This window comes from Hipposideros armiger, unplaced genomic scaffold (assembly GCF_001890085.2).
Source record: "Hipposideros armiger isolate ML-2016 unplaced genomic scaffold, ASM189008v1 scaffold_23, whole genome shotgun sequence".
Classification (NCBI taxonomy): Eukaryota; Metazoa; Chordata; class Mammalia; order Chiroptera; family Hipposideridae; genus Hipposideros; species Hipposideros armiger.
Window position 1 is genome coordinate 411,483 of NW_017731373.1, and position 25,171 is coordinate 436,653.

The window sequence follows — 25,171 nt, forward strand, 5'->3', positions numbered from 1 at the left end:
TTCAGAAGAGAGGGTGTTTGATCTAAAATTTGAAGGATAAGAAGGCGATCAGAGTGAAAAAACTTGGTAACCAAGAAGACAAATATAAAAATCTTGAAATATTTAATCATGGAGAGACACAGGAAAGAGAATACATTTGTTATTATTAGAGCATAATTTGGACATGACTACAGAATCAGTAATTGGAAGTCACGGGCCATGTCATAAAAGCTTTTCATGCTGTAATAAGGAATTGAACTTGGTCTTATAGATCATCATTTTGTAAACTATCTATTCTGAGAACAAAGAGCTCCTACTCAAATAAGCTTGAGAAATGCTGCATACTGAAAACCTGTGCAGTGTCCATTACAGGCAGCAGACCAACAAATATTTGACCATTCTCCCAACAAAGTTTCCATGCAGTTTGAGGAACTGATTCCATCTCCAGAAGAGAGCCCCAATTAGTCTAAGCAATTATAATATCCTGTCTCCTTCACCCAAGGTTGGTTAAGGAACTCTAGCCTAAGCCAATCAGTACATGTTGTTTCCCTGGTGACAGTTACTGATCCAGAGTTGGACCTAAACAACTGCATCAGAATGAAGAGAAGTATTATTGTTCCCCTACTGAGGAAAAGCCACCCCTCCCCCTCTCTCTCCTAGAGGACTTAAGTGAGAATAAATACAGCCTTACTGCTAAAGGCAATGGGAAATGATCCTATGACTACAAGAAGAACCAATTTAGGATGAAGTCATCAGGGTGGAAAGGAGAGCTAAACGTAGCAAGACCCAGTCTTTGATCACATCATTGAATCCAGCACTGGATCAGTCAGTGCTGAAGACAGGAATAAGGCCTGGCTCATGATGTCAAGGAGCATATTCCCTTCAGGGGAGATGGCACATATACAGTAATTTCAATACACTTTAAAAGTACTATAGCAGAGATTAGCACAGGAGTGAAGCAATAAAGAAGAGATTGGTTCTGCTAGGTAAGGAGAGAAAGTTTTCATGCTCTTCACTTGAGTCTCCAGTAATGTTCAAGAGTCCATCATTAGTCTACAAATCCATTTCATTTTAATGCTTTGATGCGCTTTAACATGTTGTATTGTGTCCCAAAAAAAGCCATGGATTGCAAAAAGTAAAATCATTTCAAAATGAAGGTGTTGACAAGTAATTGACAAGTAGTATATGAATTAAAAATAAACTAAACATACTTTATGATTCTCATAATAGGATTGAAAAGGAGTTTATTTATTTTAGGTGTCAATAATCAAATAAGACTTATGACTCCTAGAATAAAACAAATGATTTTGAACTACCTATACATATACATTTTTTTTTGCATTTTAAACAACATACTAACATTGTAGTCATAAATGACTTTATCCCCTATGTTCTCAGTTGTGCATTATATTTTACGTACACCATTCTATTCAGTGGGATTTCACTATTGACATGAGTTTATTGCTATTTCTCAAATATATACGGCCAACCCATGATATAATTTGAATTGTTTGAAAAGCGTTTTGTGATTGGCTATATGGAAAACCCATGATTGGGGTCCTTCAAAAATGTAGCCAAAATTTTTAAGTTCTCATAAATATAATAAGCCTTGTAATTATTATTCAAGAAACTGTACTTTTAACATTGAAGTATCTTCCCATCAGCAAACTTCTCTTGTGCCCTAAATGCCATTCGTTTGGGGGTTGCTTTGCTTAAAAGAGATGTATAAAAACTATCATTGATGATAGAGTTTATTGCCTGAAAACACCACACCTAGCAAGCTTTGTTTCTCTACCTAATAATTTGTTGTGTGCTCTTACCTAGAAACATCCAGATGACTTTCTAACCACATAATAAAACAAAATGTTTAATTATCCTCATGACTTGTCAAGAACAAAAATATTGGAAAGAGACAGCTTGAAAAAGGAAACCACATCAAATTCATTTTATTTCCAGGAATAAGATTCTATCATAAATTTTTTTAAAAATCACACATCCTTCAAATTTAATTATAATTGGATTTTTTTTAAACCTAAACTGAAGGAGATGGAAACATTCTCACTTATTTTATCTTAGCAAAATGGAGATAAATGCAAAAATGTCATGTTCATTCCTTTTTTAAAATGAAAAATCTTGTCCATAGAGTAAAGGCTTTAGGCATAAAGTTTTTCATTTAATAGCAATATTTTGACCATCTTTATGCTGGAATCTTCATTTTGACAGGCTTGCAGCTGTGAAAGTTTGCAGCTTCCAAGCTAAACTCAAGAGACTCTGAGTCCATGCCAGCTGTCTTTCAATTTCACATCAACTCTCTTGATATTTTGTCAGTTTAAAGCTTTTGCAAAGTTTGCAAGGCCTGAATTCATTAGATAAGGGAAATGGGTCATCTAAATCTTAGCCAACCTCAACTGCCATAGAGATTCACTATTGTAAATTTCCTTCAAGACCAAATTAGAAAATAGACCCCATGGGTCTTTGTCAGTTTTAGTATTTGATGATACTGTAATAGCAGCTGCTGAAGCTGTGTGTGCCTCAATAAAAATTTCTGGTTTAAATTCCCTTTCCTTTATATTTTCTGTATAAAATTGGATGCTGACAGCTGCAATAATAAGGGCAAAAGGGTCATTTAAAGTTCAGTTTGCCAGGCACGTGCTAGGCAACATATTCACCACAAAGGCATTTTAAAAAAACAAATTATAGTGGCTATTAAAAGAAAAATCCATTTTGTTTTTAAAGAATTCTGCAACATCCTAAAAGAACTAAAAAACAGATTGTTAAGGATAGTTAAGGAAGTTGGAACACAAAGCTTCAACCAACAAAAAAATTTGATTATTCCTCTGAGAGTGAAGAACAACCTTATTATCACAGGCAATTATGTTATCAATACTTTAGTACAGTATGCCTCTTAGAGCTGTAGAGACCCAGCACTTGCTATACCTTGTTATTAGAAAGAACTAGTTAAGTGCATGTCTGTACTTTTTTTTAAGGTTTTATTGGGGAATCAGGGAAGGGGAACAGACAAGTTGCTGTCCTTTTGTTCTTCAGTCTAGTTGTGGAGGGCATCTCTTCACTGGCCCATGTTGGTATTATCATTGCACTCTTCCCAGCTGAGGCAGATCAGTCTCTGGCCATTGGACGGCCGCTCATGGTGGCTCATGGTAGCTCTTTCAGGCTGCCGGCAACTCACAATATCTTACGGCAGCCCACTGCAGCCTACGCGGTCACCTACAGCTCACATCAGCCCAGCTCCAGGTCGAGCTGTTGTTCACCATCTGAGCTGTAGAGGACGCAGCATCACAGGCCCTTCTTGTGGGATCCGAGCCAGGGCCCTGCTGCTCAGAGCTGGCGTTCCAAGCGAACTCTTAACAAACGCGCCACTTGGCCGGCCCCATGTTTGTATTTTAAACCGAAGGTAAAAAACTTAAATGGTATGTGGAACAGGAAAAGTATTGGTATGTTCTGGAACACTGTAAGTGAATGAGGGCTTCATCCCACAAAGTTTAAACTTGTCTCAATTTTACATTGTGGTAGCAATTCCCAAGACAGTGAGGAAAGAAAGTATTAAAGCAGGAGACCCTGTAGAGGAGTAGAAATTACCTTCAATAGAATTTCAGATGATGTGAACCAATGTACATTCATTGCTAACTGCTTTGCTATAACTCAGCTGTTACAGCACAGTGTGACCTAAAGCATGGTCCTCAAAATTAAAAAAATTCATGTTCAAATCTGTCTTGGCCACTTATTATACATTTTGGGACATGTCATTCACATTTTCTGAGACTCAGTTGCCTTGTTTGCAAAATCGAGATAATATATAAATCATGGTGCTTCTGTGAGGGTGAAATGAGATATGATGCATGTCAAGTACCCGGCATATAGTACATGAACAATAAATGCTAACCATTATTTTTTAATGGATACCATAGTGAAAAGAATAGAAGTTTATTGTGCTCTCTGAATTTTCAATCCAGAGAAACTATTCTTGGGAAATTTGAGGAAACTAGAGTGCCTATTGCAGCTTTGTATATATCACTCTTTGCCCTCTTGGGAGAAAGAAGAAAAGCATATGCAGTTAAGTGTTTAACACACTTGACAAGTCAACTAGATACCTACTAGAAAGGCTGCAAGCTCTGTAATCATGTTGTCCAATAGTACTTTCTGTGATGATGAAAATGCTTTATACCTGAACTATCAAATATGGTAACAATACGTGTGGCTATTGAGCACAAAAAAAATGTGTCTAGTGAAACTGAGTAATTGAATGTCTAATTTTATTTTATTTTACTTAATTCAAATTTAAATAGCCATAGGTGGCTAATGCTACCATACTGGGTAGCACAGCTTTATACTGATTGAAACTGTCGTTAGACCTCTTAGGGAATGCAAGAGAAAAATACCTCTGAGTGAACAAAAGTTTAACATAGCTATCAAGACCTGCTTCCTTAATGCAATCTTTAGAACAGTTTTATGTACTAAGCTGTGACGCATCAAAACTTCTCCTAAGGAAATCAACAGAGGCTTCATTAGGTGGTATAAGAGAAATGATGAGCTACCCAGATACCAAATTATGGCAAAGCTCACTGTCAGCTGCTGGAACAGATAAAAAACAGCAGGACACTATAAGAACTGACACTGTCATGAGTTTCCCAAGGAGGCATCTGTGAGGGAAGCCATTGCTAGTAGGAGCCACTACCAATAGAATCAGTGCTTGAGAACCAACAAGGAGCAATTGTTTGTGTTGGCTTATGAAGACATGACTTCTTGGAAATCCTCATATCCTCTACTTTCACTTAGATATTACCTATGTAGAAGAATAAACATTAATTCCCCTTTGCCATGTTAACATGTTCACAGTTTCTAGAGATTAGGGCGTCTTTAAGGGACCAATTTTCTGCCTATCATACTCACATACACTCCTAACAGAGTAGCTATGATGATGCTTTGGGTCTTCATGTATCAATATCAACTTGGACTCTTTGTCCAACATTTAGGAAAATGTTTGTGTACTCCTCTTTCCAAAGTATGTGATTATCCTAGTAAATGGTTACAGGTCCCTTTGAGTAAGGACTGGAGAAATTATTACTCTGTACATATGCTGTCGGTGTTGCAAGATCCTTCGTCATAGGAATTTGGCCTTCACTTTAGTCAATGAGTTCTAGTTCTGAGAATTGGTTCAGATCTGTGAACAGAGGAAGGGATTATGATATTTTGTTGGGATGAATGTTCTTAGCTTCCTGATCATCAACACTTGATTTATTTGGTTGTATAGATTGTGAAATACTATTGTTGATTAGCCCTTTGTTTTGCCCAGGGCATGCTATGCTCTATCTCTGTAGTTCTCTGAGGGTCAGACATGCCTGGCTTTCATGCTGACCTTCGGTTATTACAGTAATTGCATCCATCTTGCTTCTGATAGTTAAGTACACCACCTTACCTCTAATATTTCAGGATTATCTTATCCTCTTTGTTGTCAGTGATCCCAGGTCTATAATAGCATCTTCTTCTGCCAGTCCTGACCTATACAAGAGAGCCACCAATGAGCTCAACAATGCTGGTGCCACTCTCAGTGCAATCCATGTCCTTATGGTTAACAGGTTTTCTTCTTCCAGCATGTTAAAGATGTCACTTCATTGTATTCTGGTTTGTATAATTTCTAGACAGGAAAAATGGTTTATTAGATTTGTTCCTCGCTATGCAATGTATCTCTCTCTCTCTCTGTCTGTGGTGTGTGTGTGTGTGTGTGTGTGTGTGTGTGTGTGTGTGTGTGTGTGTGAGTTATGTTGGTGTTCTTTGGTTAGGGTGTCTAACTGAATTAATTTTAATTAATTCATTACTTTTGAAAAAGTATTAGGCATTATTTTTTCAAATGATGCCTTTGTTTCTCACCCCACCCCTCATTCTGGGATTCCAGTTGCATATATATTTGACCATTTGATATCATCCTATTAGTTCTCGCTCTGTTCTGAGATAGGTGTTTGTTTGTTGTTGTTTTTCCCATTCTCTTCTATCTTTGTGTTTCAATTTTTGTAATTTTTTATTGTGCTAGAATTAAGTTCACTGATTCTGTCCTCAACTGTGTCAAGCCAATTGATGAACCAATCAAAGGCATTTATAATTTGTTACTGTGTTTTTCATTTCTACCATTTTTATTTGATTTTTCTTATAATTTTTATCAGTTTGCTAAAATTGCCCACCTGATCATGTATGCTGTCCACCTTGTATACTTGAGCCCTCAACATAGTGATCATGATTATTTTAATTTCCTGCTTCTTTGTTCCAACACCTGTGTCATATTTGAGTGAGGCTGTGTTCATTGCTATGTCTCTTAATAGTATATTATTTCTTACTTCTTTGTGCCCCCTGGGATTTTTTAATAAAAGATGGAGGTAAGTGATTTGTGTTCTGGGAAATGGGGATGCCTTTCTTTCTGCTAGGCATTTATTATGGGAGACTAAATTTAGCCAGAAGCTGAGTTGAGTTTGGGATTGCTGTTACTATGGTTACCCTTAGTACACCACAGGCATAGAATTCCTCCAGTATTAACCTATGTTTAGAATAGAAGCTGGTTTAGGGTTGGAACTGGTTTATCTAAATTTCTGCTCTACTCTCAGCTTTAGAACTTCCCTTTGTGCTATCTATGCCTCAGAGAGGCACCCTCTTCATGTTCTTTCCCCCCGTCCTAGTAGTAGGATGCTACTACTTTTACTCGGTGTTTGTTAGCTGGTGTCTGCCAGTGTCTGTAAGCAAGTACTTAATTCCTGTTTCTCCTTGAAGATACCTACCTCGCCTGAATTGGGGTTAATTTCTTGCCCTGTAACCTCAGTTTTCCCATGGGTTTAAGAAAAGTTGTGAATTTAGAGATTGTCCATTGTGATGGTGTTGTTGTCGTCATAAAGATAGAAGTATGCTCTTTCCAGCTTCCTGTATTTCAAGCAGAAGCCAGAATTCCTTTAGCTCTTTGATGAAGAGAGGTTTCTCTAGTCCTTCCCACAGAACATAGCTTGTTCTGGCCTTATATAGCATATCTATTCTCATATGCACAAATTCTCTGAGCCTTTTGATTGCTTTCTCTGTTACTTGTCATGGAAACTTTGGCATTTTTACTTCTTATATAATATAGGCTATCACTTTCTCCAAATTTCCAAGATGCAACCCAGAAGGCTATTATCACTATCTCTTGAGGTTTTGCCAGGGTGTTAAATCCTGTGTCATGATAAAGTGATCTCATATCCATAAACTCTGCCTCATTTATCTTTTTTTTCTTTCCTGCTTGAACCAGCACCCTTACAAGAGTGTATAAACTCTTCCAATTCCTACCAGTATATATTGACTAGGTCCTGCAACTCCTTTAGTCCCTGTCGTTGCTTAGCAGACCCAGCACTCCCCCAGTCATTTTATGTTCTAATTTGACCCTTGTGTTTTTCAGGAGAGAAGGTAAGGGAACATGCTGGGGGGGGCAGGGAAGAAGGGGAGACATGAAGGAGGAGGATATGCAGATGTTATTTTTTAAAGATGCCTTTCTCTACATTGCCTGCAAGCAAGCCCTTCTCTGCATTGTATAAAGCAAGACTTTTAAAATAAGCTCAAATCCAGGGTGCAGGGGAATATGAAGATTTGAGATTTTCAAGTGTTTCGACCCAGATGTCCCTATCCCAAATCCCACTTCTTGCCCAATACGGTGCTGGATTTTGTGAAGCAGACCTGTCAGGATTGAGAATTCAACCTTTACTGGAGCTCTGATACTCCTATAATTAAGCCCTGGGTTTGATTCTCAGCCTTTTCTGCACTCTGGCAGAAAATTGGAGTTTATACTTCTAGAGAGGCACTCTGGCTTTCACCCTTCACTTTATAATGGTAATTAATCACTCTTAGTCTTCCTTGTCCTTCTCTAATGCATATCCCACCACAGCAACAGCTGTCCAATACAATAGTTCTTAAATCACTATTTCCTCTGAACTTCTCAAATGCTTTCACCAGTATCCTAACATTGGTTATCATCAGTGAAATGTTTAACAAATACAATGCAAACACATGTCAGGTTCTATCAATGCTCCATCTACCAACAGTGATTGTGAACTTATTCTGAAGTTCCATTTTAGAATCTGCTTCTTAGGACCCCTCCACTTCTAGTATCAGCTGTCATAGGTTTTTTTCCCCCCTAGAAAATAGTCTCTGAGACTCTAATATTTGCACACAGAAGGTTTATTGCTGATGCTCTTGGGAACTGTGTGTTAGGGAACAGGACTGAGCAGAGGAAGATCACCTGTGATGGATTTACAACAGGGGCCTCTGGCAATATCTCAGAGTCCTCTGGAACTAAGATGGTCCTTCAGAGTCATTTCAATTAAGGCAAGAGGGCTGAGCATTTGCACCCTACATCAACCGTCCTTAGACACAAATTGCTACCAGGGTGGGCATGAAACCTAGGTAAATAAACTTTCTGCACCTGAAGTCAGTTCCTAAAAAGGGACTCTATTGTGAGCCATCCGCAGCAAACTATCTCAGCAACTGCAGGAATGAATGCCTTGATCCTGAAGAGAGATCTGGGAAACACACCAGAGCACCCACCTCAGAGCGGTTCCTGTTTATTGGGAGGTGATAAATGAGGAATTTGCAACATTGGAAACCTTCCCCCCAACATTTTATGTGACCTGAAGGGCTCTAAAGCTTAGAGAATTTGTACACTTAATCCGTAAGATTCACAACACTCAGTTTCTTTCCCATTTTTTATGCCCCAAGCTTAAATATGATGGTGCTTCTGGGAATGTTGTGTGAATGTGCCAATCTCATCTCAGCAATGGTTAAAGAAGTAAACGAAGGTCTGTTATATACCGTTAAGAGTTTTGAAGAGGGAACCACAAACTTCTAATACCATGAAGTGAGGAGAATGGTAGCAATAGGAAGCCAAGAGAAACCACAGGGTAAAATGGGTCTGATCTGAGATAGGGTCACCAGGAGATTTTCTTTCAATAATGATGGTAAAGGATTTGGGTTTCATTTTCATTAAACAACTAGGATTTCTTTATAGTTCATAATACTAAAAAGCCTAACCTATAATTCTCTTAAGAATGTTCTTTCTTATGCATGGTACATCAAGAGGCTCAAATAGGTTATTTTTACAACCACCATCACCACCACCATCACCAGAAGCCTCACCAATACCTACAGCATGGAGCTGAGGGCAACCCCATCCAAGGCCCAGTCAAAGCCTTGGAAACATGAGCAGAAACATGCCCTCCAGCAGCACCAGGAAACGTAGAAGAAGAAAACAGACTATGGTGAACTAAATGGTAATGCTGGAGAAAGAGAAGTATCTTTAAAGTACCTCAGCTCTGATGAAGCTACCAACCCTATTTCCAGGGTCCTCAATGGCAACAAGTTGTAGCGAGTAATCTGAAGCCGACAATAGCAGTGCTAAAATACTCATAGTCCCTAAAATAAGTTATGCAAACAAAGTTAAGGAAAACCTCAACAAAAGTGAACAGGACTCTACTGTGTCACCATCTTCGTCTTCATCATGTTCATCATCTACTGTTTTAGCAGGGACATGCAAGTGTATATTTTCTAGGGGGTCAGTCATTGTCTGCTGCTAATACACTAATACCTATCTCTGGGACTGATTCAGTTCTCCAGGACAGAAGTCTGACTTCAGCAGCTGTTGAACAAATTAAGTCTAGCCTTTGGAACTACCCATCAAATATGCAAACTGTGTGTTGAGCATAGCACAAGTGGATCTACCCTCTCAGACAGATCAGCAAAACCTGGGGGATAGCTTCCAAAATCAGTGGGGTTTATCATTTATAAAAGGAGCCCAGTGCTGGCCTGCGGGAGACCAGCTCCCGCGGGGTCCAGGGGTTCCCTCAGGTGGAGGCGGAGTCGGCGAGGAAAAAGAAGAAAAACGCGCGGAGACACAGGAGCGCTTTTTCAAGAAGAGAAGTGTCTCACTTTATTCTACAGCATGCCCCTTTTTATAGTGGGCAGTTGACCATTATCTCATCAGTAAAAAGTTCTTTTACATAGTTTAGATCAGGGTTTTACTTCCTGTAATTCTTATGCTCCAGGGTACACCTTGACTTTTTCTTATGCTAAAAGATCAACTTATCTTAACTGTGTTTTAATCCTTTTTACCTATAGTGACTATATGACTAAGGCTAATCTTTTTACCTATAGTGAAGTGACTATGTGACTACTCAACAATTATCCTAAACACTATTTGCTAAGCAGGATCTTAAGATTTATAGGGTGTGTACTTTGACCTTTACTAAGAGACTAGTGTGACTACTAAAATTACCTTTAGTGTATAAAATAGAATTATTGTAATATATATATAAGAAGGGGTGTAAGATCTTCATCCTACTGGGGGGGGCATCCAAAGGGGAATTTAAATCTTCTAAGATATAAAGCAGTATCTATTTCTCAGTCAGAGCTTCAGAATTTGTCACAATTGCAGTGTGTTTGGCCATGTCAGATACTGAGGCGCAGACGGCTCCCGGCACTGGCCCTGAGACTGTTATTGAGAAGTCATCAGATCATAAAGTGAAGGAAGTGATATTTCAAGGGGAATATCCTGCCACTTTTGTTTCACAGAGTGCTGAGATAATCCCCTCAGGAACTGAGCACCCTGTGTTTCCCAAGTCTCATGAGCTGGAAAAACAGACTAGTCCTCAAATTCTGGGTAGCATTCTAAAATCTGGGGCGACTCATGAGAGTGGAGACTTATCTTTGGAACCCAGTCATATAGGTGACCTACAAAAAGCAGACACCAGTAGTCAAGGTGCTTTAGTGTTTCTCTCAAAGGACAACGAGATAGAAAATCCAAATCCTCTGGCATCTCCTGCAAACCCTTTGTTAGGCTTCACCAAAGAACAGATACCAGAGAGGCCTAGAAAGGAATGGTAGCTGGGCTTCTTTGGACCTGAGGGCTGCTGCTGTAGATTACACTAAAGAAATGGAATCTGTTTAGAATTTGCAGAAGCAAGATCCCAAAAGGATAATCATGTAGAATGAAGCCATGGATGGTCCAGATCAATGAAGGACCAGACTGCCTATTTGTAACCTTTCTGCTGCGTTAGAGCCACCGTTCATGGGGGACACAAGGCTTTATGCTCCTAGATCTTCAACGCAGCAGAGGAACCATAAGTAGAATCACAGGATCACACACACACACACACACACACACACACACACACACACACACACACACACACACACACAGAGTTGTTTTTAAAAGGCAACTGAAAGTAATTAGACTTCTTAAGGAATCAAATTTATTTCAAGAGACTAGAAGATGGTTATTTAATCTCCAGTACTGAATAGTTTTTTTATTCTTTTTCCTTTTGTTGATTTTTGTTTTTAAATGTGAATGCAAGTGGTTAATGAATATAGACTTTTTAACAAGCATAGTTCTAAAGTCCCTGCTGTCATCAACTTTGGCAACAAATGACCCACTGGAAAGGCAAATCCACTTAGAGGATCTCTATATCTTGTTCTGTGACTAATGTGATACATGGGGAACCCAGAATGAGTCACCATTTTCCCCCACTCCTCCCTGATCTTTTGGTTATCCTTTGAGCCCTGCAAGATGCTGGATAAATGCTTTGAAGTTTGGAGAAAAAAAAAAAGAGGCTCAGATAGAAATATGTTATGAAATCCAACTGTTATTGGTACAATAACTCGTTTTGTACAATGGAATATAAACAATAAAATTAGTAGAGATAGTTTGTATGTAATATCATTCTACATTTAAGTTTCTCCTAAATAAAGTAGCTATTAGGATCAAGACAAAACAAATCATCTGAAACTTGATGTGAAAATGTAAATATTGCCAGTATTCACACTAACAACAGAACAAAGTCATTAACTTATTTTCACAAGTGAGCAAAAATCTACATACAGTATTATTTTACTCCTTATTACTATATTATGAGCAGAATTTGCTAAAGGTTAGACATTATTGGGATATAACAAATTGTCTCATTGCTAAAAAATATGTAATTTATTGAATATCTGCTTTGTGACAGAGATGAGTATTTTACATACATCAACTTTTTCATTCTTATAAGAATACTATATGACTGTTCTTATAATTTTAGCTAAGACTTGGAGGCTTCATGTAATTTGTCTAATTCACAGTTGGTAAGTAACAGAGTAAGGATTCTAGGATGAGATGGTCTGTCCTAAAAATTCATACCCATAAACACTATGCCTTAGGGCCTCTGAAGACAAAAGAAACTACATGATTCTAAGCTCAAATTTTTCTCTGAAGCAATTAGGTTTATGTAACCTAAAATCTTTCTATCCTGAAGATATAGTGTTACTTTAATTGAAGCTTTAGCCTTGACTTCTTCCTGCCTGTGCATGTACCCAGGATAGATTCCAAGATGTACTAATATATCACCCAGATACAGAATGAGCACCATAAAACACACACACACACACACACACACACACACGCATGCACGCACGCACGTGTGCGCGCGCGCGCACACACACACACACACACACACAGAAACACACACACACGCACACATATTTAATAATACTAGGAAAAGAGGAGGCTGGATGGACTAGAGGCACCCAAAGAATTTCAGCTTTTTTAAAACCACAATTGAGGAAGGGAATGGATCACACAACCACCCAGCCCAGGTGATTTAACTTCATCTCCATCCAAGCATCTCAGGAAGAAGTGGCAAAATCGAGTCTCATCGTAAAACAAGAATGTGTTTCTCATGATAAAATAACTGGTAAGAGTTTGGAATATTTGGCTCTGTTTCTCAAAAGGGTTACCAAAAGTTTAACCAAATACTATATAAGTAAAAGTCAGCAAAAGAAGAAAATACATGCTGCAACTACTTCCAGAATCATAAAACTGGGAAAAGCAAGTAGAAATGCTTTTTTGTTTAAATTGGGTTTAACAGTGGAATGAGACTCTCTCCCTCTCTGTTACAGAATGTGTACACATGGAGCCAATGATTTGAACCAGGCCGGTGTGCTGCACAGGACAACTTCCATATTGGATCATTCTGCTGATACCTGGTCTGGCCTAGTTATTACAAGAAAAAAGGAAATAAGCAGAAATTATTGATTTTCTGAACAGATCAAACAATTCTTCTGTAAGTGTTCTTCTGGGAAATTAAGAGAAGGAGTTACTTGTATGTGGGAATAATATTTCTGACCGCTCTCAATGTCAGAGGCTTTCAGGTTTAATATCAGTATTTTTTCTCTAACTTTAGGCTACTTCAGCCCACCCTCATGGGATACTTCTTTAATTAATGAAATCCTACAGTCAAGAGCCACTATTTCCTGATAAAGAGGAACTGAAGAGAAAAGGGTGATTTCTGAAATTATAGACACAGACATTCGACCTCCTAGCTGACAGGTTAAAATTGTGTTCATTTATTTTTCTTTCACCAGTCATTTCTCCTTTTAAATAACCAAGAGAATAAATATTTCATTCATTTCCAGGTTATCTCAATGTTTTATGTGTTAAAAAAGATGGATCTAGATTTTGAAGTCCTCTTCGCCGGTTCTGGGAAAGCAAACAGGATAGCTCTAGGGAATTTAGCAGTCAGCTATACTTTTTACAGCTGGGAAGGTGCTGATAGATTCTGGTATTATCCAAAAATGAACCATAGGGCTAAGTAGCCTACAAGATTTTATGAAAAGCATATTATGGCACTTTTTTTTCCCTGCATCACCGTGATAAGCCTTATGGAATGCAGACAATTTAGCAAAGTTTTTATTTAGTTATATGTCAAAGCCTCATGAACCATTTCAAAAGATTTAATCCAGACAACAATGATAATAAAGGAGACATTCCATTTGTAATTTAACAAGAGTGAAATAAATAATTGCCACTAAATTTTTGCCCAAAACGAAGTACGTGTAACTACTACTTTGTCTTTATTATTACATGTACAATACTACTAGAACATTACTGACACTAACTTAACATCTTAACATCCGAGAGACTAAATAGAGTTGTTAAAACTCATTGAACACTGGAGAACTTATGCCTACCCCCATACACACTCCCCAGAGTATAATGCTCACTTCCGAACAAGTGTAAAATCACACGATATTCATTTACTCATACTAGTTGAGGGTAGCAGAGATAGCACAAAAGAGATAAACCCAAGCCTTTCTACTTAATTATAAGGTTAGTATAAGAATTTTGCTCCTTAGATTTACTTTTCTTGAAATATTTTACCTGGTTCAGGAGAGGGGGCTTTTTCAGACATTAATTTAATTTTACCTGAATTTTGACTCATCCTTGTAGCTTTCTATCTAAAAAAATAATCCTTGATAACTTCTATGTCCATGTTGTTCACTAGGTGTTATTAATCCCTAATGTATTAGTGGCTTCCCTTAGAAAAGTATTCCCAACTGTGGGGTAGGGGGAAAACGCAGGTCTCCAACTTACAAATTAAATTTTAGTGTACAAAGCATTCTTAACTTGGAAATAATGCTCCCAGAGAAACAATCTTTTAAGTGGTGACTATGTCCCAGGTCACCTTAGACAACTCAGAATGTAATGAAAGTTACCATGGCCTCCTTCCACCATGCAAGGTGCCATTTTATAGTTTTCAATGAATTAAACAAGGAGGCCATTAGACAAAAGTGGCTTTAATGCCTTAGTAGCCTATGTAAACAAACCAAAATCTAAGCCTGAAATGCCTCAAGGTTAAGAAATCAAAACCTAAGCACAACCAATCACACACAGTCAACTAGGCTTTCCCAAATAAGGTGACTGCTCAAACTACAACCAATCAAATGATTTCCTTATGTTGCTTCCACCTCTTCTCTATGAATGTTTTTCCCCAGCTACTGGCAGTGGAGTGATCCTAACCACTTCCAGTTTGGCGCTGACTTATTGGAATCAATTTTTGCTCAAATAAACTCTTAAAAATTAAATATGCTTCAGTTTATCTTTTAACATTAGTAAAGCACACCCACCCCTCTAAGGTAGGGGTTAGAAATGCAATTGTCTCAGGTGCACAGTAAGAGCAGGGAATCCGCTCACTCTGGTCACAGTAGCTCAGAATGGGATCAAAGTATACTCTGGAGCAGAGAGAGCTGGCAGCTCTCCTTGGAGCTGCCCCATCAAAGATAGACAGCTTCACAACAATGGCTTCAACAGTGGCTTCCCCTCTGCTCCCCTAAAGGCAGGCTGTCCAAGCAGCAGCCCAGGAGACCCTTTACAATGCAAACTAGATCTTGCAGCTTCTCACCTCAAAGCTCTCCAAGGTTTCTCATTATACTTTGAAATAAGATTCTAAGTCTTTTCCATGACATGCATGATCTGGTCCATGGCAGCTTCTCTGATCTGATTTCCTGCCACTCTTCCCCCACTCACTTCTCCAGCCTCCTCACAATTCTTTAAACTGTCAAACGTTCTCACTTCAAGACCTTTGCACTTGCTCATCTCTCCACCTGGAATGCCTTTCCCCCAGATGTGATATGATTTGATTTCTCATTTAATTTCTGTCTCTGCTCTAATGTCACCTTCTTAGACAGGTCTTATCGGATGACCATAAAGGAGCACTTCAGTCATTCTCAATCAATTGCTCTCCTTCAATTTTTATCACAGCATCTGTCTGACTCATAACACGTATTTGTTTATCTTTCTTAGTGCTGAAGGGGGAACAGAGTTTGCCACCAGAAAATATTCCTCTTTGGGATATTGGTTATTTTAAGCTGGTTATTTTTAAGGCCCAGAAAGGTCAAGAAGAAACTTTGATCTTTCCCGTAACTGCCTAAAAGAACTTAAAATGGAAGGCTGGTTCCAGGAAGGAGCTATCACCATAGATAACCATAGTGTCATATGAGCTAAGTATGATAAACAGGGAGGAAATCAACAAGGCCCCTATGACCAAAGTCCTCTCTGAGTTCCACTGTATCTAGATGGCCCAGCAAACATTTGTTTACTAAACATTAACCCTGTGAATTGTCTTACATTCCTTTGATATCCTAGACCCATACCTTCTTTTCTGTAGTCCAGATTGACATAAATGAGGTCTGTCAATTAAGTTTGCGAACTTGCCACCGTGTGCTTACATTGACAGCACTGTACAAGCAAATTGGTAAGGTTACATGACCTTGGTATATCAGTGTCTCACAGCTGTGTTCATGTCAATATGTGACAGTGTCTTGCTGAGTGGCACTCATTATTGTTGTTGAGTGTTTTTGTGTGCCATTGCAAGAATGTCTGAGCTTGAATTAAAGCAGTGAACGTTAAATTTTTTTGTTAAACCTGGCAAGAGTGGAAGTGAAATCAGGGACATGTTAATCCAAGTTTATGGGGATAATGCCATGAAGAAAACAGCAGTGTACAAATGAATTAAATGTTTTTCTGAGCAGAGAGAATGTGTCACTGATGAAGAGAAGTCAGGGCGGCCAGTAACGAGCAGAACTACAAAAACATTGTAAAAATTTGTCAAATTGTGCATCAAAATTGTTGGCTGACTATGAGAAGCATAGCACACCAAGTAAACATCTATAGAGGAACAGTAGGAAAAACTTAACTGAAAATCTTGGCATGAGAAAAGTGTGTGCAAAAATGGTCCTGAAGGAGCTCACCAATGAACAAAAGCAAAGGAGAGTCAAAGTTTGCCAAGGCCTTTTGGGGAGATAAGACAATGTTTTGTGCTGTGTTATCACTGGTGATGAAACATGGGTGTACCAATTTGACCCTGAAACAAAGCGTCAAAGTGCACAATGGAAGTCATCCAATTCTCCACAACCAAAAAATTCCGTCAGTCCAAATCAACAGTCAAAACAGTGTTGCTAAACTTTTTTGACATCAGAGGGATTATTCATTATGAATTTGTACCAACTGGACAAAGAGTTAACCAAGTTTACTATTTGGAAGTGCTGAAAAGGCGGCATGAAAAAGACAAAAATGACCTGAACTTTTCACCAACAATTCATGGCTCTTGTATCACCACAATGCACCAGCTCACATGGCACTTTCTCTGAGGGAGTTTTTAGCCAGAAAACAAATAACTGTATTGGAACACCCTCCCTCTCACCTGATCTAGCCTCCAATGACTTCTTTTTTTACCCAAAGATAAAGGAAATAATGAAAGGAAGACATTCTGATAACATTCAGGACATCAAGGGTAATATGACCACAGCTCTGATGGCCATTCCAGAAAGAGTTCCAAAATTGCTTTGAAGGGTGAACTAGGCACTGGCATTGATGCATAGCTTCCCAAGGGGAGTACTTCGAAGGTGACCATAGTGATATTCAGCAATGAGGTATGTGGCACTTTTTCTAGGATGAGTTCGCCAACTTAATTGTCAGACCTCATATACCTCATTTGCCTGACTGTTTTTGGAATTCTTTATGTTTATATGAATTCCTCCTGTTAATCTGCCTATGTCATTTTAATTGTTCAACCAGCCATAAGAACCAAAAGGAGAAAGGAGGAATTTTTCCCTCTCCCACAATACAATATAAGGTTCATTAAGCTAGGGAATTAATTTTGTTTGCCCCTGTATTGCTGAAACAATGTGCAGCACATAGTATACATTCCATACATATTTGCTAAATGAATGAATGAAATGTTTAGCTCTCTAAAAAAATTGTTCACAAATCACAGCACACCTACATTTAAAATTAGTTTCTATCATCTCAATATATTATACCCATCAGCGAAAATGAAAGACAGTTAGCTAAATAGGAATAATCAGCCATATAATAAAAAAACATTCCTCTAAACAAAGTGCATTCAAGAAAATTAATAACCTTTTTTTTTTTTTAAATCAACGTATAGAATCTGGGGAAAAACAAGGAGAGGGGCAGCGCAGGGGTTCTATGGACAGAAACCTCACAGGGTGATCTGATCATGAATTCCTATCTGGGCAGGGTAGGGTGCGTAGTCACATCCCAGGCATATCACATGTTACTAGAAGGTTTATCTTTGCCTTAAGCAAGCCCTGCCCATTGTTTCTGTGCACCTAGGTTAACATACCTTTGAAATAAGCTGTAACCACCCTCAAGAGAGCATATAATCCTTTTAACTGTCTTGTAATCTATCCACTGTCTTGCTTTGTTCTACCTCCATGTAATCTTCTTTAGTTCCCTCCTTAATTTCATATGCACAAAACAGCTGCAAAACTTATTCTCCAGAGCATTTCAGATCTTGCCCTCCAGCATGTATCATCAGTTTAGCTCAAATAAACTCTTATAAAAATTCTCTACAGGTTTGGACATTTCTTACATTGACAGTTACTTGGCGTAGTCAGCAGGATTCCGAAGCACACCCTGGACTATCCTCCGGACCCAGACCTGGTGCTAGGTACAAGCAAAGACCCACTGTGCCCTACCGGGTCCCCTCTTCACATCGGGTGAACTTGAGTTTCTCTCATCATTCTAGGTCTCCTTGCTTTAAATAGCAGACCCTGACTTTGAGTTATTCTTAGAAAATCCTCAAGGTAGATAAGTTTTGAGATAACCCAAGGAAAGCAAACACAAATGGGTCACTGCTTTTAATTTTGGCTTTAATTGGGTTGCTTACTGAGAGTCTGAATGAAATCTTTGCTGGTTAAAGGAGAAACTGAACCTCTCTTTAGCTCCACAAGAAAAAGTACAGACACTTGTTTCATCAACCTGAATAGCCAATGTGATGATAGTTTTTCAGATCCCTGAATCTGGAACGATGGAGATGGGCTTCTAGAGCCCTCCAGTGTGGCAGCACAGCCAATCCCAGAGAAGCTAGCAGGATCCCTGGAGAGAATGGCGGGGTGCCCTGGAATGGGTTCACCCCACGAAAGGGGCCATGACTTGGAAAGCAGCACAGTTCCTGTGGCATCTGGTAAGCTCTTGCTGGCTCTTGCTCAGGTATTCTTAGGTGATTCAGAATCTTTGTGGGGTTGCCTGTGGAAAAATTTCCTCTAAGGTGTGAAGCAGTCCTATAGGAATACACGTGGCATTTGGCTTATGAGTTGTGCACGTAAAAGTCGGTTTCTCTAGAAGCTTGTTTAGACTCTACAGATCTCAAAATTAACACAGGAAAGAGTGCCTCCCAGGCCAACACAACAAGCAGCCTCCCTTTATTAATACTAATATGGCCAACATGAAGATCATTTGCTACTTCTAAATTAATCTTTTGCACTCACAATTAGAAAAAGCCAGGTATAAAATTAGACAGAATGAATGGAAAACATATTTAATTGGTTGGTCTCTTGAAGCTTCAAAACTTTCAATAAATTGGTCAACCTATGATGTGGTTTAGGTGTCAATCTAATTGTTTGAGGTATTAAAAATAGCTGTCTTTTCTCCACAACTAGAATGAAGAACAAAAGGACTGCAACTTGTTTGTTCCCCTTCCCTGATTCCCCAATGCTGTTCCCCTCCCCCAATTCCCCAATGAAATATTTAAAAAAAATGGCTGTCTTTAATTTAAAAGGAGAAAGGATATTTGGAGCTTGACTTGCCAAAGACACCTAAGTTGTAAGTGCCTCCAGGGCAAAATTTGGGTCCAATTGTTCTTTTATAAACCAGTGAGTTTTTCTCATGGCTAAAGGTTGTATCTGTCTGTACGTATGGGCATATTGTAAATATTGTAAATGTGAGCTATTTTCTACCTCTGGATGGTATTGTTAAAATTAGTTTAAAGGCAAGCTCTTGTAAGAATTGGGTATTCTAAAGTTTTCAGAATTAGAAACTAACGCAAATGATTTTCAAGTTTACATGGTCTGTAATGAATTCTTAGTAACGAAAATCTGGTTTAGGGCTGGGCGAGTGGCTCAGTTGGATAAGAGCATGAACTCTGAGCAACAGGGTAGCCAGTTCGATTCCCACATGGGCCAGTGAGCTGCTAACAGGTGGCAGGATGGCTTAGATGATGAGAGCACATGCTCCTAACAACAAGGTTGCTGGTTGACTCCCGCAAGGGATGGTGGGCTACACTTACCCGCAACTAAGATTGAACTGAGTGGCTGAGAGCCACCAAGGGGTGGCCAGATAGTGACTGGATTTGGAGCTGATCTAGCTGCGTCCTCCACAACTAAGATTGAAGGACAACAACTTGGCTGTTCCCCTTCCCCAATTCCCCAATAAAACCTTTAAATGAAAGAAAGAAAGAAAGAAAGAAAGAAAGAAAGAAAGAAAGAAAGAAAGAAAGAAAGAAAGAAAGAAAGAAAGAAAGAAAGAAAGAAAGAANAAAGAAAGAAAGAAAGAAAGAAAGAAAGAAAGAAAGAAAGAAAGAAAGAAAGAAAGAAAGAAAGAAAGAAAGAAAGAAAGAAAGAAAGAAAATCTAGTTTAAATTTGTTGCCTTTATTCTGGACTTAGATGAAGGAACTTATGAGCTGACATTATTGAAAGGGGACATCTTACACTATTGCCAAGGTTTGATAAAGTCACTTCAAGAAAATGCCAAGTTGGATGTTGCTGTCTTTCTTAGTGAACTTGCAGGGGACAGAGACTTCAAAGATCATTGACTACCACCTGAAAACTTGGAGGTTTTCTTGGAAAGAACATCAAACAAAAGACACACTCCAACCTCATTGGAAGGGACCTTATCAGGTGCCTATCTATGAATGGACATGTACCTCTATCTGTGACACTCACCTCTGACTACAAAGGACATCAAAGACTCCTTGAGGATAAGAAGATGCTGACATCAGAGGTAGACAGCTATGCCAAGACATTGAATGGGCCTGTATACCTATGGATTAATATTGAACTCAGAATCCATTTTGTTTGATTGCCTTTACCTGTCTGCTGACGATATTAATCATAATAGTTATATTTGTTCTTTGGGTTTTTCTATATAGTCCAACTGTTAATGATTACTGAACACGTATGTGATAACTGTTAATATTCTTTTTGTGGCTTCAGTAAAAGTTATACTAGATGCCAAATACAGAAAAATGAGACAGAAGGCAAAATTCTGATCATAATAGTTCACAGGATAGAAATGATTCAGAGTGTTTTATTCGATGAAAGCCATAAGACCTGATTGCCTTCCACTTACCTGCCCTTCCCTTTTGGGGAAAATTCAGCCTCAACTTGTATCTCATGGTTATGGTATTGCCTTATATCCAATGGTCCACCATTTTAACAAGATGTCAATAGTGAGACTTCCTAGGAATGTTCCTCCTTAAAGCTGTGAGGCCACCCTATCCAATCAAAAAGTTAGCCATCAATGCAAACTTCAGATTGATTTATGAACAAAAGGTGGAACTATGGACAAAAAAGGGGTTCTATGGAATGATAGATCAAATCACAGGGTGATCTGATCATAAATTCCTAACTGGGCAGGTCATGGTGAGTAGTCACGCCCCAGGTATATAACTTTTTAGTAAAAGGTTTATCTTGCAATAAGTAAGCCTTGATCCATTGTTTCTGTGCACCTAGGTTCACACAACTTTGAAATAAACTGTAACCACCCTCAAGAGAGCACATAATCTTCTTAACTGTCCTGTAATCCAATCCCCTGCCTTGTTTCTCCCACCTCCATGTAATCTTCCTTACTTCCCTCCTTAATTTGAAATGCATAAAATAAGCTGCAAAACTGTTATTCTCCAGAACATTTGAGATCTTGCTACAGCATATGTCATCAGTTTAGCTCAAGTACACTCTTGTAAAAAATCTCTATAGGTTTGGACATTTCTTATGTCAACAAACTTTTCATCTTATTACCTTGTGACCAAAGTACAGCCAGAAGTCTTAAAGCTATTCATAACTGCACTCTCCTTACTGCTGTATTTTTTCCAAATCATGCATATCTATATAGTCATCCAAAGCACTTGGCTCAAATGGAAAATACCTAAGGCTACTGGCATTCCCAGATGCAATATCTTTATCTTCAACATGCTTTGGCCTTTAAGGCTTAGAGGAGGCACACTATACTCAGTGGGAGGGATCACTGCTGATTATGGGATGACAGAAATTAGAGCTGAGACACTTAAGAAATCAAGGAACCCCCTAAATTTATACTTGAGCAAATCAAGGCCCAGTGAGAAGTTGCTGAAAGGTACCAGAATATGATGCCCCACAAAAAGCCTCTTTGGCTGATGTATTATTTTGAGCTAAAGGCCATTGATAACCAACAGAAACAGAAAAGGCTCTCATACAGGACACAGGTTTTCCTTTTGTAAAAGGAATTTACATTTATAAAGGAAATTTCATTTGTAATGATGTCCTCCTCCTATACCAGGAAGGAAAAGACTCACAAATGGAGAAGAGAATGACTGATATCTGCATAACAAACCATTCCAAACAACTTTGCTTACCATACTTTTCCTGGTCACCTTCTCATAACTAACCTTCCTTTCCTGGAATCCCCAAATCCCTTTTTTTGTTTGTTTGTTTAGCCTAAGATGCTATATAAGCTTAAGTCTAACCACTCTTTTGGGTTATTCACCAGGTGCTCCCATGTGTATGTGTGATACACATGTTAATAAACTTGTTTCTCTCGTTAGTTTGTGTTTTGCTAGTCTAATTTGCAGCGCCCAGCTGAAGAACCTATGATGATAGGTAGAGGGAAAAATATATTTTCCTTCTTATGTTGCTGATAAATCCCTATACTTTTATTAAACATCATATAAACAGGTTTTGTTTAGAAGGCATTATTTGCCATTTTCCCAATTTTTGTTAATTTAGGAGCATAAATTTGTTTACCTTCTCCAGTTGTTTCTTTAATGAACAACTCTTTAGTAGTGGACAACTGTTGATTTTTCCCAGCCCAGGTAGCCTCCATGCCTCTCCGGGCACACACACCTTAAAGCCAAGGAGTTAAGACCTCTCACAAAATAACTTTAATTAAAAAAATATTTTTAAATAGGTTTGTATGCTAGTTTGGACTAACAACCATAAGAAGGAAGTCGTGTCGTACCCTGTTAACCATTATAGAAATTGCTTAGCCTAGGACCTGTTAGACTGCAGGAAAAATAACCAAGAAAGCAGAAATAATAATAGCATACAATGAGTAAGAGTCACAAAATGTAGGGCTTCCACCCCTGGACACCAAGATAACCTTGTAACATGCATTGTTAAGATGCTTTGGGCCGGCCGAGTGGCACGATGGTTAAGAACTGGCTTGGGATGCCAGAGGGCCCCGGTTCGGATCCCACATATGAGGGCCAGTGACACTGCCCTCCACAGCTAAGATGCTGAACAACAGCTCAACCTGGAGCTGGGCTGCCGTGAGTTGCCGGCGACGGCATAGGCTACAGCCCCTGTGGCAGTGGGTTACCATGGGCTACTGTATGTAGCCAGCAGCCAGCATGAGCGGCCAGCAGCCATGGTGAGCAGCCATCCAGAAGCCAGTGACTGATCTGCCTCGCCCGTGAAGAGCACAATGATGGTGCCAACTTGGGCCAGTGAAGCAACGTCCTCCACAACTAGACTGAAGAACAAAAGGACAGCAACTTGTCTGTTCCCTTTCCCCAATTCCCCAGCACTGTTCCCATCCCCCCAATTCCCCAATAAAAAATCTTAAAAAAAAAAAAGATGCTTTGCAGCCCACAAAGCAAATGACCAACTGAAACTGAGAGTCCTGGTTTAACGTATGATTTTGATTTAATATGTAGCCCCAGCACTCTATTCAGTTTCTTTACAGCATTCCCTCCCTGTTAGCCTTAGTCCTTTCCCTGACTAGTCATTAAGCTCCTGAGGCAGCCAGAAACAATGGCTGTGCCTTGACTAAGGGCCACAAGGTGTGGGTTTCTGTTAAGCTAATGCTAACTCATGGCCTAAATTGTGCTTCAGCTCTTGAGCCCTAAAGCAGAATGAACCCCTGGCCACATCCTCATGAAACCGGACTGAAGACATTAAAGCCAACCTCAAGACCTGAAATAATTTTTTACTACACTTACCTCACTCTTGACCAATCAGCAAGACCCGTGACCCTAAACTTCTTACTCATGACTCCTGATTTCTGCTCTATAAAATGCTTTGTCTGTAAACCATTGAGGAATTCAGGCTTTTGTGTATTAGCTTCCCATTCTCCTGGGTGGTGCCATTCATAATAAAATAGTCAATCTTTGTCCACAACAATTCTCAGTGTTAAGTTTGGCTCTGCTAGCACCGAGTGGGTGAGCTCTGTCTGTTCGGTAACAACCTCTGAATGACTTACCCTTTCCTCACCCTGAGCCTAGGTCCTTGGGTGGAATGGAAACCCTTCTGGGCTACAGAGGTCAGCCTCTGACCTAAGCCTAGTTAGCTGGAGAATAGACTAGCCCCGTCCACTGTAACTGGTCCATAAATGGACACATGACCCCATTAGATCTATTACAGGACTTCAAAGTCCTAGTTACAGGAGTAAACAGGAGAGGAAAATTCCAGAATATAAGCCTGGATCCACAGTTACCCACAGAGGGAAAGCCTGCCTGAAAAGTGAGCAGAACTGAAAACAGAGACAACAGGTGGAAAGAAACTGAGACCTGATGACATCGTTAGATCCTTTAGACCCAGTTATGCCTTTGTGTTGACTTTTCAGTTACTCATGTCAATGCACTGAGTTGCGTTTTCTATCATATCTACACAAAGTATGCTGCCCAACATATAACTGCAGACAGAGAGAGTGCTGTACAAATTTAAAAGCAAATAGTGTAAGGATATTATAGAGGGTGATTTGAACACAGGAAATACAGCTTTTCACATTCATTCACCTTCAATAAAGAGGTTAAAACTAGAAGCAATACAAACATAATCAGCAAGTTTCTTCATTCTAGTTTTAAGCAAGGAACCTATTGACTGAGTTTTAATCACTGCGCACTTTCTTCAATCCCAATTTCTAGCAGAAATACGTAACTCCCCCAAAAAAGTTTCTTTCTACTCTATTTCTGTTTCTACTGGCTGATGAAAAAGTTTTTAACATAAAAAGATACTGTAATAAAAAAAATACTGCAGGGCCAGCCAAGTGGTGCATTGGTTAAGAGTTGGCTTGGGACTCCAGCTTTGAACAGCAGGGCCCGGTTTGGATTCTACATGAGGGCCAGTGACGCTGTGCCCTCTATAGCTAAGATGGTGAACAACAGCTCGACCTGTAGCTGAGCTGCCGTGAGTTGCCGGCAAGGCGTAGGCTGCAGTGGGGCTGCCATAAACTACCGTGAGTAGCTGGCAGCCAGCGTGAGCGGCCGGCAGCCAATGTGAGCTGCCAAGAGCTGCTGTGAGTGGCTGTCCACTGGCCAGTGACCGATCTGCCTCACCCGGGAAGAGCGCAATTATAATACCAACATG

The 25,171-nt window shown here is 39.3% G+C and overlaps 1 pseudogene; it reads left to right on the forward strand.

Moving 5' to 3' along the window:
- Nucleotides 1–6,359: 6,359 nt before the first annotated feature.
- Nucleotides 6,360–11,011, forward strand: LOC109379191 (nuclear fragile X mental retardation-interacting protein 2-like; annotated as a pseudogene).
- The last annotated feature ends 14,160 nt before the right edge of the window (nucleotides 11,012–25,171 follow it).